The 14,156-nt window shown below is 42.3% G+C and overlaps 1 long non-coding RNA gene across 2 annotated transcripts in view; it reads left to right on the top strand.

Annotated features, from left to right (window-relative positions):
• LOC133052467 (uncharacterized) overlaps positions 1–14,156 on the top strand; it is a 91,561-nt gene that overhangs the window by 13,620 nt on the left and 63,785 nt on the right. Inside the window, exons 3-4 of one of the 2 annotated variants that reach the window (XR_009692053.1) lie at positions 692–804; positions 2,500–2,951. This is a non-coding gene — a long non-coding RNA (uncharacterized LOC133052467). Of the gene's footprint in view, positions 1–691; positions 805–2,499; positions 2,952–14,156 lie in introns of those variants that run through there. The other variant, XR_009692054.1, reaches the window with a different exon arrangement.

Raw genomic sequence — 14,156 nt, 5'->3', positions numbered from 1 at the left:
TCCAAAATCACTGCAGATGGTGACTGCAGCCATGAAATTAAAAGATGCTTGCTTATGACCAACCTAGACAGCATATTAAAAAGCAGAGACATTACTTTGCCAACAAAGGTCCATCTAGTCAAAGTTTTGATTTTTCCGGTAGTCATGTATGGATATGAGAGTTGGACTATAAAGAAAGCTGAGCGCAGAAGAACTGATGCTTTTGAACTGTGGTTTTGGAGAAGACTCTTGAGAGTCCCTTGGACAGCAAGGAGATCCAACCAGTCCATCCTAAAGGAAATTAGTCCTGCATATTCATTGGAAGAACTGATGTTGAAGCTGAAACTCCAATATTTTGGCCACCTGATATGAAGAACTGACTCATTTGAAAAGACCCTGATACTGGGAAAGATTGAAGGAGGGAGGAGAAGGGGATGACAGAGGATAAGATGGTTGGATGGCATCTCCAACTCAATGGACATGAATTTGAGTAAGCTCCAAGGAGTTGGTGATGGACATGGAAGCATGGCTTGCTTCAGTCCATGGGGTCACAAAAAGTCAGACATGACTGAGTGACTGAACTTAACTGAATGATCTATATTATCATAATATCATAATGTCATTATAATGTAAATCTTTATTGGTTTTCTGATTTCAGAATTATTATAAGCATACATCATTTTATTGCATTTTCTTTTATTGTGCTTTGCAGATACTGTATTTTTTACATATTGAAGGTTTGTGGCAACCCTGCATGGAGCAAGTCTATTGGCATCCTTTTTCCAACAGCATTATTTTTTTTTAACAGCATTATTTTTAATGAAGGTATGTACATTGTTTCCTTAGACATAATGCTATTTGCACATGTAATAGGCTATCATATAATGTAAAGAAAACTCCTATATCCACTGGAAAAACCCCAAAATGTGTGTGACTCGCTTTATCGAGATATTCACTTTATTGTGGTGGTCTGGAACTGAAAGATCTCTGAGGTATGCTTGTAGACAAATCACAGAAGAATTAGGCATGTATACAAAGGTTTGAAAAGATATGCACCAAAATATTGATATGTTAATCTGAGGAAGTAAGAGGGGTTTGGGGTTGGTGAAAGGCTGTTCTCACTTTTGCTTCCTGTTGTGTTGTGCTATGTTGTGTTATTTTTTGGATATTTTGATCAGATTTCACATGATCAGATTCATGCTTAGATTTTGTTTATAAAACAGCCTATTCTAAGTTTTGGTGGGAAATGTAATTCTGGCCAGCCCATCTTACTTCTTTCCTCTTTTGAATACTTTCCAAGGCTTTAGAGCCCTGACTTTGTAACATGACTTAAAAGAGACGGTGTTTACTTTTTGGCTTCACTTCTTTACTTCTTGATTTTGTACCTAGTAGTATTGATATTATGAGGGCTTCCCTTGTGACTCAGATGGTAAAGAATCCACCTGCCAGTGCAGGAGACCCAGGTTTGATCCCTGGGTCACGAAGATGGCCTGGAGAAGGGAATGGTAGCCCACTCCAGTATTCTTACCTGGAGAATTCCATGGACAGAGGAGCCTGGGGGGATACAGTCCACAGGGTGGCAAAGAGCCAGACACCACTGAGCAACTAAACAACACAACAAACAACATTATACCTAATATTGGGTGGGCTGAAAAGTGCCATCCTGCCATATGCCTCATACTGGGTACTTGTGAAGAACACCACTAGTTCATGATCCTTTTTGTGTTCAAAATACACTCAACCTTTGCCTAAGGTTGACAACCCCAGGGTTCTTCCTTCCTGTCTCAGTATTAAGCTCAAAGTCCAGGAATGTTGGTTGATACCCAGGAGTTACTGTCATTTCTACCTGCAAGCCAGTCAATTCTCAGTTAACAGCCAGGAGCTCATTGCCAGCATTAAGTTTTCCAACTTTCCCTCCTAGATCTACAGATTTAATAGATACAGGATTTTCTTCCCAAGGGACTACAAGCAACATTTTAACACCTTGCCTGTTGCCTCACAGAGATCTTCACTCTTTTCAGTCTTCAGTATCTGCTGCTTTGCTACCCACCAACTGATCGCTATGTCAAAGTCATTTATTTTAGGTTTCTTATGCTATGCCCTACTTTCTGTCTCAATTTCTATGTCAGTAAGTCAGTATTAGACTCTGCTGCAATAACAAATAACACCCATATCTCAACAGCTTAAAGCAATAAAAGTTTACTTCTTGCTATACTACATGATCATTGCCTGTTGGCTGGGGGTGAGAGGAGACTCTGTTCAACATTATCCTATATGGACCCAGGCTGGGGCAGGCTCCATCTTCTTGCTTCTATGTGCCAAGGGTGCTATATGCTTCATTTCATTGAATCCTCACAATTATTTTTCCTGCTTTTCAGAGGAGGAAATTGAGACATAGAGATATTAAGCAATTTTCCCAGGAAATTTTCTTTCCTAGGAAACAAAGCAGTTAGGATTTGAATCTGATTGGTTTGTCTCCCACCAAACTTAACTACTACCCTTCATGCTGTTTCTTCATAGAATAATGATGAAGGATCAAGGTAAATGGATGAAGATACTGAAGTTCACTGGGATGAAGGGGGGCAGTTTAAACTCAAAAGATGATCTTGGAAGAATTCTTTCTTTAATTTGTTTATTTATATATTTCGACTATTCTGGGTCTTCATTGCTACACACAGGCTTTCTCTAGTTGCAGCAAGCAGAGGCTACTCTTGTTTGCCATGTGCAGGCTTCTCATTGCAGTGGCTTCTCTTCTTATGGAGCACATCAGCTTCAGTAGTTGTGGCATGCAGGCTTAGTTGCTCTACAGCATTGAACTTATGTCTCTGCAATGGCCGGTGGGTTCTTAACCACTGGACCCCCAGAGAAGTCCTTGGAAGAGAATTCTGCTTTCAAACCCAGAAGTTTAATTAGTGATGATATCTAAGAGCAAAATTGGGTTATGATGTTAAACAGTTAACAATCGAGTGAGATTAAAGTGCATTTATTTTAGTAATTTCATTTATTTTGACAAGACACTTAAGATATAATCCTGGAATACAGTGTGGTATGGTTTCCAGATCTAGGGCCACTGTGAGTCCTGGAGTACCTGTGATTATCTGGGGAGATTTGATGTGAGTGGTGAATGACTGTGGAAAGCGTTGGTGTTGCTTGAAGCCCTAGGAGCTCTGTGGATGGTCAACCGAACTGAAGCAGCATTCTGGGTGGAAAAGAAACACCCTAAATGGAGAAGTCTGTGTTCCTCTTAAAGACTTGTGATGTGTTTGCTCGTCTCCCACTGTGGGATTGAGAATTCAGCTGTTTACTGTCTAGTAGAACTCTTAGAAGTGGGAAACTGAGAACAGACGTAGAGAACAGTCATGTTTTGAGGCTGGATATGAAAATTATCCGGAGAAGGCAGTGGCACCCCACTCCAGTCCTCTTGCCTGGAAAATCCCATGGACAGAGGAGCCTGGTGGGCTGCAGTCCATGGGGTCGCTAAGAGTCGGACACGACTGAGCGACTTCACTCTCACTTTTCACTTTCATGCATTGGAGAAGGAAATGGCAACCCACTCCAGTGTTCTTGCCTGGAGAATCCCAGGGACGGGGGAGCCTGGTGGGCTGACGTCTGTGGGGTCGCACAGAGTCGGACACGACTGAAGTGACGCAGCAGCAGCAGCAGCATGAAAATTATCTCTGGACTTTTGTGGCAATCCAGCAGTTAAGACTCTGCACTTCCACTGCAGGGGCGCAGGTTCAATCCCTGGTTGGGGAACTAAGATCCCACAAGCTACGTGGCATGAAGTGAAGTGAAAGTCACTCAGTTGTGTCCGACTCTTTGCTACCCCATGAACCATACAGTTCATGGAATTCTCTAGGTCAGAATACTGGAGTGGGTAGCCTTTCCCTTCTCCAGGGGATCTTCCCAACCCAGGGATTGAACCCAGGTCTCCCGCATTGCAGGCAGATTCTTTACCAGCTGAGCCATAAGGGAAGCCCAAGAATACTGAAGTAGGAGCCTATCCCTTCTCCATTGGATCTTCCTGAACCAGGAATCAAACCGGCATCTCCTGCATTGCAGGCAGTTTCATTACCAACTGAGCTATCAGGGAAGCCAACCCAAAAATAAATGAAGAAATCATTTTTTTTAAAAAGAAGGAAAATTGTCTCTAACAGTCCACTGATATCAGTGAGACTGTGAGGTAAGCAGTGACTGTCACCATAGCTGCAGCCAAAAGGGTTGCCATCCACCTCCTCAGTGCATGACTGAGTTGATCACAGCCTTCTCCTTGCGAAACTCTCCTCACTGGACTTTCCAGGACCACACCCTCTTCTGACACTGCTGTAGTTTTCCTCTGACTCTGCTGTCCATCCCCCAAGCCTTCCATCTCCAGTGCATGACTCCGTTTGCTTACCCAGAACCTCCGCTTACCCAGTTACCTGCCGCTGACTTTTCTCTCTCTCACACAACAGGCATCTCATTTTCAAGTCCTGTCCACCCTACCTTCAGAACGTGTCCAGCATCTGACCTCCATGGCTGCTCATCACCTCTGCCTTGACTATCCTAGTCTGGGCTGCCATCATCTGTCACCTGCATATCACAGTAGCCCTGCTGACGGGGCTCTTGGCTTGTGTCCCCACCCGCCTACTGTTGACTCTCAACACAGGAGCTATGGGGATCACTCCCTCCTCTGCTCAGAAACATCAGAGCAGCAGCATCTCATGCAGATATGGTCCCATATGATCAAGTCCCCTGGCACTGATTTGGTTTTATTTCCCATTACCTCCTTCCTTTTCTCACTCAGCTCCAGCCACACTGGCCCTTTTCTTGTGTTAATATTTCTTTCTTTCTTTGGCTGTGCCAGGTCTTAGTTGCAGCATGCAGGATCTTTAGTTGCGGCGTGTGGCATCTATTCCCTGACCTGGGATCGAACCCAGGCTCCCTACAGTGGGAGGGTGGAGTCTTAACCACTGGACCTCCACGGAAGTCCCTCACACTGGCCACTTTGTCCCTCAAACATACCAAGTCTGGTTTCACCTCAGGATCGTCACACTTAGGATTCCTTCTGCCTGGAAGGCACCTTCTGTCACAATTCTATGTGACTCACTCCCTCATCTCCTTCCGACCTCAGATGGAATGTCACCTTTACGAGAGAGGTCTGCTCTGACTGTTGTGTCTGCCTCTCCACTAGAATGTAAGCTCCAGGAGGGGAGAGTTTTGTTCATTTCTTTCCCAAAAGCCCAGAATGGGGTGTCTGGCACATGATGAAAACTTAAGTAACTGCTAACTGCATAAATTACTGACCTTACATTGTTCTGTGTAGGGAAGAGACTAGATAAGGAAAGTAGGTCTTGGGAGTTTGGCAAGAGGTGGCCTGGAAGGGCCACTGAGGAGACCCAGCTGAGAGATGGTGAACGGAGCAGATCAGTCACTGCCCTGTCTCTGCTACTTATACTCAGAGGCCTGGGAAGCGCGAGTTCCAGGGTGATAGGTTTAGAGTTTGACTTATTTTAACCATCTGAAAAATTAGATATGTTTTATGGGAAAAGCTGGAAATCTCTGACTATCCATCTTGGATGAGTGATCAAAGGCAGCAGCGAGCCATGGTTTTTCATCTCAGGGAGAACAGACTCTGGAGCTTAGACTTCAGGACACAGTCAATGGCATCCTTCTGTCCCCTGGTGGCAGCACAGCAAAACTGCACAGGGAGACAGATGCCTTCAAGAAAAAGAAAAGGCAAAACAAAAATGTCAAGCAAGGTTCTAGCTCTCAAAGCCTGTACCCACCAGAGGTATGTGTACACGGGTGTGTTTGCCTGGGAGAAAGATCTCTAAGTGTTTTTCCTTTCTGAAATCTGATCATGCTTCCTTACTCACGTGACTCCAGCATCCCAGGGGACCAGTTTTCATGAAATACATTATCCCGATAGCTAGGTTTAGATATACACACCCCTTAATCCAGGCCCTGGACAACCTCTTCTCATAACCATCTGCCAAACGTGTTTATAGAAAGGACTTCTCTGTGGCTGGGAGGTTGACAAAGGCAACCTCAAAGTCCCCTCCAGCTCTAGGCTTCAATGACTTCACAGTGAGCCCTTGTCACTCCATTCCCTTGACCGGAGTGGGATTCTAGCCAGCCCTAAGTTTCCTGCTTCAGACTCTCACTTGCTGGAGGCATCTCCATTCCCCTTGAAATCGTCACTGCTTGCATCTTACTTCTAGCAATATGCACCTTTTTAAAATTTTTTTAAATTTTTTGGCCACACCATGTGGCATTTGGGATCCTAGTTCCCCAACCAGGAATCAAACCCACGCCCCCTGTGGTGGAAGCAGAGTCTTAACCACTGGACTGTCAGGGAAGTCCCGAAGCAACACATTTCTTATTCTTGGTTTTGTGTAACTAGAGATCTTATCTTTAAACTGTGTCATGAATGTAGTGGACTCCCAAAGCTAATGGTTCTCTCTAACATGCATATGGATCGCCAGAGGAGAATGTTAGAATTGGAGAATTTCAATTCTTCCCCATGTCACTCTCCACCTCTGATTCAGCACATCAAGCAAGGAGCCTGGGTATTGTCCTTTTAGCTGGCACTTCCGGTCTTCCCACTGTAGGTGGTCTATGGACAACCTTTGGGAAATACTGGAAAAAATGGTAACAAGAGAACAGAGTTCTAAGGCCCCTCCTCTGACACTGCCCTGAACCATTAAAAGGAAAGCGTCAAGCAGTTTGTAAATATCGTACGTAGAATTGGATTTTCTCAGAAGATACGTCCTGTAGGCTGACTTAGAGAAGAATATGATCCAGTGTTGCCAAGGCTACTGGCCTCAGCCACTGATCACTTTCCTGTCTTTCTGGCTTCTGGATCATGGCCAGCTTTAAGCCAAACTTCCTGCTTGAACCCGCTCCCTTGCTTGGTGCCAGTCTTGGCTGGATTTTCTATTTATCCCATCTTAATTCTGTAAAGTCCTATAACATATTATGAAGGGGAGAGGCTTCTGGACAGATGCAAAAGGTGGATTTAGCATCAAATATATATTAGATGAATAGACTGTTGCTTTGGATTTTTTATTCTGTGATACTAAAGGCCCTAACCTGCCCTCTTCATTTTATAGATGAATAAAGTACAGTTTAGAAAGATGCAGTGATTACTTCAAGATCACATAGGCAACTGGAGTTAGAGCCAGAACTAAAGTGGAGGCTTCTTACTCCCACTCAAGTGCCATTGTTGACTCGAGAGAGGCAAAGCTACAGGCCTTAATGAAGCTGATCCCAGTGAATGGTGCTGTGTGTGTGTTTTTTTTTTTTTTTTAATGTTAATTGTAACTCATTTTATTTCATTTTTGGCTGTGCTCGGTCTTCATTGCTGCACAGTCTTTTTTCTAGTTGCAGCAAGTAGGGGCTACTCTTCGTTGGGGTGCATGGGCTCTCATTGCAGTGGCTTCTCTTGTTGTGAAGCACAGTCTCTAGGCCACATGGGCTTCAGTAGTTGCGGCTCACAGACTCTAGAGCACAGCCTCAGTAGTTCTGGTGCATGGGCTTAGTTGCCCTGCAGCATCTGGGATCTTCCTGAATTAAGGATCAAACCCATGCCCCTTGCATTGGCAGGCAGATTCTTAACCACTGAAATACCAGGGAAATTCACTCTGCATGATTTTAGATACTTTAACAAACCTTATTCAGCTCAACCAGTGAGAAACCAAATCCCATGGCATCCTTAGATTTTCTTTCTTCTTGGCTCCCTAGACCTACCAGTCATGAGTTCCAGATAATTCAAGCTCCACTATATTTCTAACATTTACACATTTCATTCCTACTTCCACAGCACTTGCTATTGTTCAAGATAGTCATCCAGAAGAAAGCCTACTGCAAGTTCTCTGTGGCACACACACACAAATACACACAGTCATAAATAAAGAGCTGGGCAGGTTTGATACCCTGAACATGACAAAAAGAGCAGGCCTAGTGTGTATGATTTTTGTGCTTGTTGGGGGAGCTATACTGCGATTCACAATGAATTCCATTTTAGAATGGATCTTTTTAAGGGCTGGCACGGCATCTCTTTAGCTATATGTGTATATGTTGTATATTTATACATGGCAGAGGGAATTCTCTCCCATGTACAGATATATGTGCTTGCTGGTTTCCAGAGTCTTAACTCTGTTCTCTCTTCTGAAGACAAATGACAAAAGAAATAAAATTTATTAAGATTTAAAAGGTACTCTTCTTATAATCCAATAATTCCACTTTTAAAGTGTTTGAGAAGCATTCACACATGGACACAAGGAGGTTTGAGCAAAGGTATTCATATCAGCATTGTCTGTAAGAGTGGAACACTGGAAACTTATGTAAATATCCACCAATAGGAAATGGAATAAACTATGGCCTGTCCATACTATGTGATACAACATAGCAGCTAAACTCAACAAGGTGACTCTGTATATGTTGACATAAAAAAAAAATCCCTAAGGCATACTGTTGCCTAAAAGGAGCAATCTGCAGAAGAATATACATTATATACAATAATACAAGCGTATATGTATATAAATGTGAAAAGAAACAGAATCATATACATCAAAATAGCAATAATTATTAGCTCCTATTATCCTTGGGAGTGGATGGCAGGATAGGAGATCAAAAGAGGATAAGATGGAGAACAAGGGGCTTTTAAGCTTTTGTTATGTGGAAAAGCTTGGTGTAAAACAGTGCATTCACGTACTGTGTAATTTAAAGTAAGTTTTTCAAAGTAATGTATGATTGTTTCTAACCACATAATACATAAAGTGACATGTGATACTTCCCTTTTCTTCCCTGTAATTTCTCTCTTCCCCTATTGGTGGGCATTTCAGTTGTTTTCGTCTTCTTTTTTAAATTAGCTTTTACAAACAGTATTGCAAGGAAAACTTTTGTTTTTATCCATTTATGTTATTATTTCTGTGATATAGATCTTAAGAATTGTGATCATGGGACATAACACTTAAAAAATTGATAGATGCTGCCAAAATACCCTCCAAAAAGAGCATACCAATAATTCATAGAACAGTAGTTCTGTGGTAACTCTCTAGATCATATTATCATGATTGCAACAGTAATAGCTGCTTCCAGACATACTGCGTTGGCCTTAAGGCCAGACAATAGCTGACTTAATGTCCTTCCCCTTGCCTGTTGACCACTGATGGAACAATCACAGAGCCCGCCACAGCAGCCTAATGGTGGAGGAGACTGGGATAGGGTGGGAGGGGAAGGTAGAGGCTGGTAGACCATGAAACTGACACAAATTAATGACCCATGGGCCACATTAACCCAAAAACATGTTTTCTTTGGCCTGTACAATATTAGGCTACACAGTGCTTAAAAACTATATATATATATATCAAAATCAGTGCCAAGTGTCAAGGGAGCAGTACTTAATCCCCACTCATGTTCTCTTCCATATGGTTCTCCATGTGGAGAATCATCAATTTCCTTAACATTCCTGATCTTTCTTTACTCTCACTCATTCCTGACCTGGTAAGTAGAGTGCTTCTTCTTCCTTTCCTCTATGTTGATTCATCAGACAGCGAGTATTTATGCTTACGACTGGATGGTAACTCTCATTCTGGGGGTCAGTATATTTTATGTATTTATTAATCTTTGGCTGTGCTGGGCCATCATTGCTGCATGCCAGTTTTCCTCTGGTTACAGTGAGCAGGGGCTACTCTTCACTGTGGTGCACAGGCTTCTCATTGCAGTGGCTCGCTTGTTGCAGAGCACAGGCTCTGGGCATGCAGGCTTCAGTAGTTGTGGCTCATGGGTTCATTAGTTGCGGTTCCCAGGCTCTAGAGCACAGGCTCAAAAATTGTGGTGCATGGACTTAGTTGCTCTGCATCATGTGTGATCTTCCCAGACCAGAGATCAAACCTGAGTCCCCTGCATTGACCTGCAGATTCTTATCCACCATGCCACCAGCGAAGCCCCTGGCAAGTGTGAAAGTGTCAACCACTCAGTCATGTCTGGCTCTTTGCGACCCAATGGACTCTAACCTTCCACGCTCCTCTGTCCTTGCGATTCTCCAGGCAAGAATACTGGAGTCGGTAACCATTCCCTTCTCCAGGGGATCTTTCCCACCCAGGGATCAAACCTGGGTCTCCTGGGTTGCAGACATGGCTACCGTCTGAGCCATGAAGGAAGCCAAACTATTAAAATATTAATAAGACCAGTTCCCCTCAGTCCCATTCTCCAACAAAAAGGTCATTTTTAAAATTTTTATAATTTTTTAAACTTTTTTAACTGAAGTATAGTTGTTTTACAATATTGTGTTAATTTCTGGTGTATTATACAACAAAGTGATTCAGTTATGCAGATCCATGTATTATATATTATTTTCATATTCTTTTCCATTATGGTTTGTTACAAGACATTGAGTAGAGTTCCCTGTGCTATATAGTAGGACAAGTTGTTGTTTATCTATTTTATATATAGTAGTTTATATCTGCTAATCCCAAACTCCTAATTTATCTCCCCCTCACCCTCTTTCCCCTTTGGTAAACATAAATTTGTTTTCTGTGTCTTTAAGTTTGTTTCTGTCTTGTAAATAAATTTATTTGTGTATTTTAGATTCCACATGTAACTGATATCATGTAATATTTGTCTTTCTCAGAAAGGGGATACTTCGGTTTTAATCTTTCTCCCTGTCTCTTAATTTGTTCAGAACTCAGGAAGGGAGGAGACCCACCTGCCCCCCCATCCCCTGCCGCCACTAGGTCCAAATACCAATGTTGAAAAATATTGAGGCTTTGAAATTGAGAGACTTCACACGTATTTCTGAATTTCTTGCAAAGCTGGCAGATTAGGGAACCCCAAAACCTTAATGACTGGAGCTGAGGTGTAGTCTCCCTCTGAAGGGGCATGTGCTATCAAACACCTCACAGTCCTCAATATTCCCTATTTCTTTTCTGATACTGAGTCATTTTCTGATATTTTTTAAATCATTGAGATGCAGCATCATGTGATAATGGAGTTGCACTACATAAAATGATGCCCAAAGGTATCCACTTCTCAATCCTCAGAACATGTAAATGTTACATGGCAAAAGGACTTTGCAGATGTGATTAAAGCTCTTGGGATGGGGAGGTTGTCCTGGGTGGACCCAGTGTAATCACAAGGGTCCTAATAAGGGAAAGATAGAGGCAGGAGCCTCAGAGTCAAAAGAGGAGATGACAGAAGCAGAGGTCAGAAAAGAGAAGAGATTTGAAATTGCTACACTTCCGGTTTTGAAGATGGAACCACTAACCAAGAAATGTACATAGCCTCTAGAAGCTAGACAAGGCAAAAAAAAAAAATGGATGCTCACCTGCAGAAGGAATGCAGGCCTGTTTAAACTTTGACATTAACCCAGTAAGGGGCTTCCCTGGTAGCTCAGTGGTAAAGCATGTGCCTGCAGTGCAGGAGACATGGGTTTGATCCCTGGGTCAGGAAGATCGTCTGGAGGAAGGAATGGCAACCCACTCAATATTCTTGCCGGAAAATCCCATGGACAGAGGAGACTGGTGGGCTACAATCCATGGGGTCGCAAAGAGTCAGACACAACTGAGCAACTCAGCATGCATGCACACAGCCCAGTAAGACCATTGTGGACTTCTGACCTCTAAAACTTACTGTAACAGAGTCAATTCAGGTTGTTTTCAGACCACCGAGTTTAAGCAGCAATAGAAAACTAATAGAAACATTAACAAGAAAGTCTTTCTTTCTTTAATTGAAGTACAGTTGATTTACAATGTTGTGTTAATTTCTGGCATACAGCAAAGTGACCCAGTTATGTATTTATATACATTCTCTTTTATATTCTTTTCCATTATGACTTATCACAGGATATTGAATATAGTTCCCTGTGCTGTAGAGTAGGACCTTGTTGTTGAGCCATTCTACGTATAATAGTTTGTATCCCCAAACTCCCAATCCAGCCCTCCCCCATCTCCTTCCCCCTTGGCAGACAGAAGTCTCTTCTTTATGTCTGTTCTGTTTGTTTTGCAGACAAGTTCATTTGTGTCGTATTTTAGATTCCACATGTGATAGCATATGGTATTTGTCTTTCTGACTTGAAAGTATTTCTTTTCACTCACTTTATTCATATTTCCCCAACTTTACTCGTACTCATTTGTATTTAGTTCTACACAATTTTATAATGTGTACATTTGTGTATCCACCACCCCAGCCCAAGATACTGAACAGTTCCAATACCACAAGAATTCCTCATGTTGGCCCTTTATAACCACACCCACCTTCCTTCTGCCCATTTCCTCTTTCCCCTCCACTATGTCTAACCTCTGGCACCCACTAATCTGTTTGACATTTTTTATTTTTATTATTTTTTAAATTTTGGCTACATTTGGGTCTTCATTGTGGCACAGACTTTTTGTAGCTGTGGAGAATGGGCTCTGGAGTGAGTATAATCAGTAGTTGGGATTCTTGGGCTTAGTTGCCCAACCAGGGATTGAACCTGAGTCCCCTGCAATGGGGGGCTTTCCTGGTGGCTCAGACGGTAAAGAATCTGCCTGCAATGCAAGAGACCAGGGTTCAATCCCTGAGTTAGGAAGAGCCCCTGGAGAGAGGGCATGGCGACCTACTCCAGTATTCTTGCTTGGAGAATTCCATGGACAGAGGAACCTGGTGGGCTACAGTCCATGGGGTCGCAGAGTCAGAAACGACTAAAGTGACTAACACTTTCATTTTCACTTTTAACCACTGCATTGGAAGGTGGATTCTTAACCACTGGACCACCAGGGTAGTCACTGTTTGCCATTTTTTAAACTTTTGTTTCAAAATGATATATAAATGGAATCATAACAGTCTTCTTTTTGGGTTGGCTTTTTCACTCAGCATAGTTCTCAGGAGATTCATACAAGTTCTTGTGTGTGTTTTCTGAGTAACAGCCCATGTATGTACCAGTTTGTTAAACTATTCACCTGTTGACGGACAAAGTGGTTTCTAGGTTTTGCTGTTACTAATAATGCTGCTATGAACATTTATGTACAGGTTTTGTTCTGTAATCACCCTATGCTGGTGATTCTAAACTGACCACCAGACCATTGCCATCAACCTGCTCCCTGCCTAATACACCACTCCCTCTGCCACATTTGCTGCTGACACCATTCTCAAAACTGCTGCTGGTGTTGCTGGTATTCGAAGTGTGGTATGTCTTCCCTGGGTTGGAAGGTGGTAGAGAGAGGAGCAGGCAGCTGTGATATTTCTGCTAATAAGAAAACTTGGATGAGTCCTTGACAAGATTTCTGCTTTTCATCTGCCCTTTTCCTCCTGTCGAATAATACTCTCCTTATTTTACAAACCAAAATTCAGAGAGACTTACTTTGCCTGACCAAATGTGTCCCAGCCATCTCATGGATTAAAAATAAATTTACGGATAAACTATCATTGGGTCAGGTGCTCATGCCTGGTATAACATGTAGCCATTCCTGGGTAAAGAACATCTACTTCCCCTAAATTTTCATGGGGCAGAGTCATTTTATCTTCAGCCTGTGCAATTTCGTGTTTGTGTGTGTGTGGTATGATTTCTAGCAGGAGGCACTGAATGGGTTACTACCATGTTCAGTATGCATGGATGACTCTCTTGGTAGAAGAGATGTCCATCTTAGCTATTAAAAAAAAAAAGCAAAAATCAGTAAATAAAACGGTAACCTTTTTATAATAACGTTCTTTCAAATAAGGCTGTTAAAATGAACTCCAAGACAATATAAAATTATCTGTACACCAGTAAAAAGTGAGGTGATATACATCAAAAAATGAATACTTTGGAACTTCCCTGGTGGTCCAGTGATTAAGACTCTGCCCTTTCAATGCAGAGGCCATGGGTTTGATCCCTGGTTGGGGAACTAAGATCCCACATGTTAGAAAAAAAAATGAATACTTCAGTTTTGGAAAAGTTGACTTCTTTCTTTTAATAAGGAGAGTACAGGTTTGGTTTATTGGTAAGGCCTCTGAGTCCAAGATAATAAAAACATAATATATGAAAGTACCTTGTATTCCATTGTTTATAACTGAGAACAGTAAAAAGAAAAAAGTCCTCAAATTAAGGTATAATTTTTTAAGTGGCTAGGAAACACCTCTTACTCTTAAACAGGGGTTGGTAAACTCTGGCCAGCCTGCGACCTATTTTTGTAAATAAAGTTCTATTGGAACATGGTCATGCCCATTCATTTACA

This window comes from Dama dama, chromosome X (genome assembly GCF_033118175.1).
Source record: "Dama dama isolate Ldn47 chromosome X, ASM3311817v1, whole genome shotgun sequence".
NCBI classification, from domain to species: Eukaryota; Metazoa; Chordata; class Mammalia; order Artiodactyla; family Cervidae; genus Dama; species Dama dama.
Note: the sequence above shows the minus strand (reverse complement) of the source record. Positions and strands in the feature narration are given on the sequence as shown.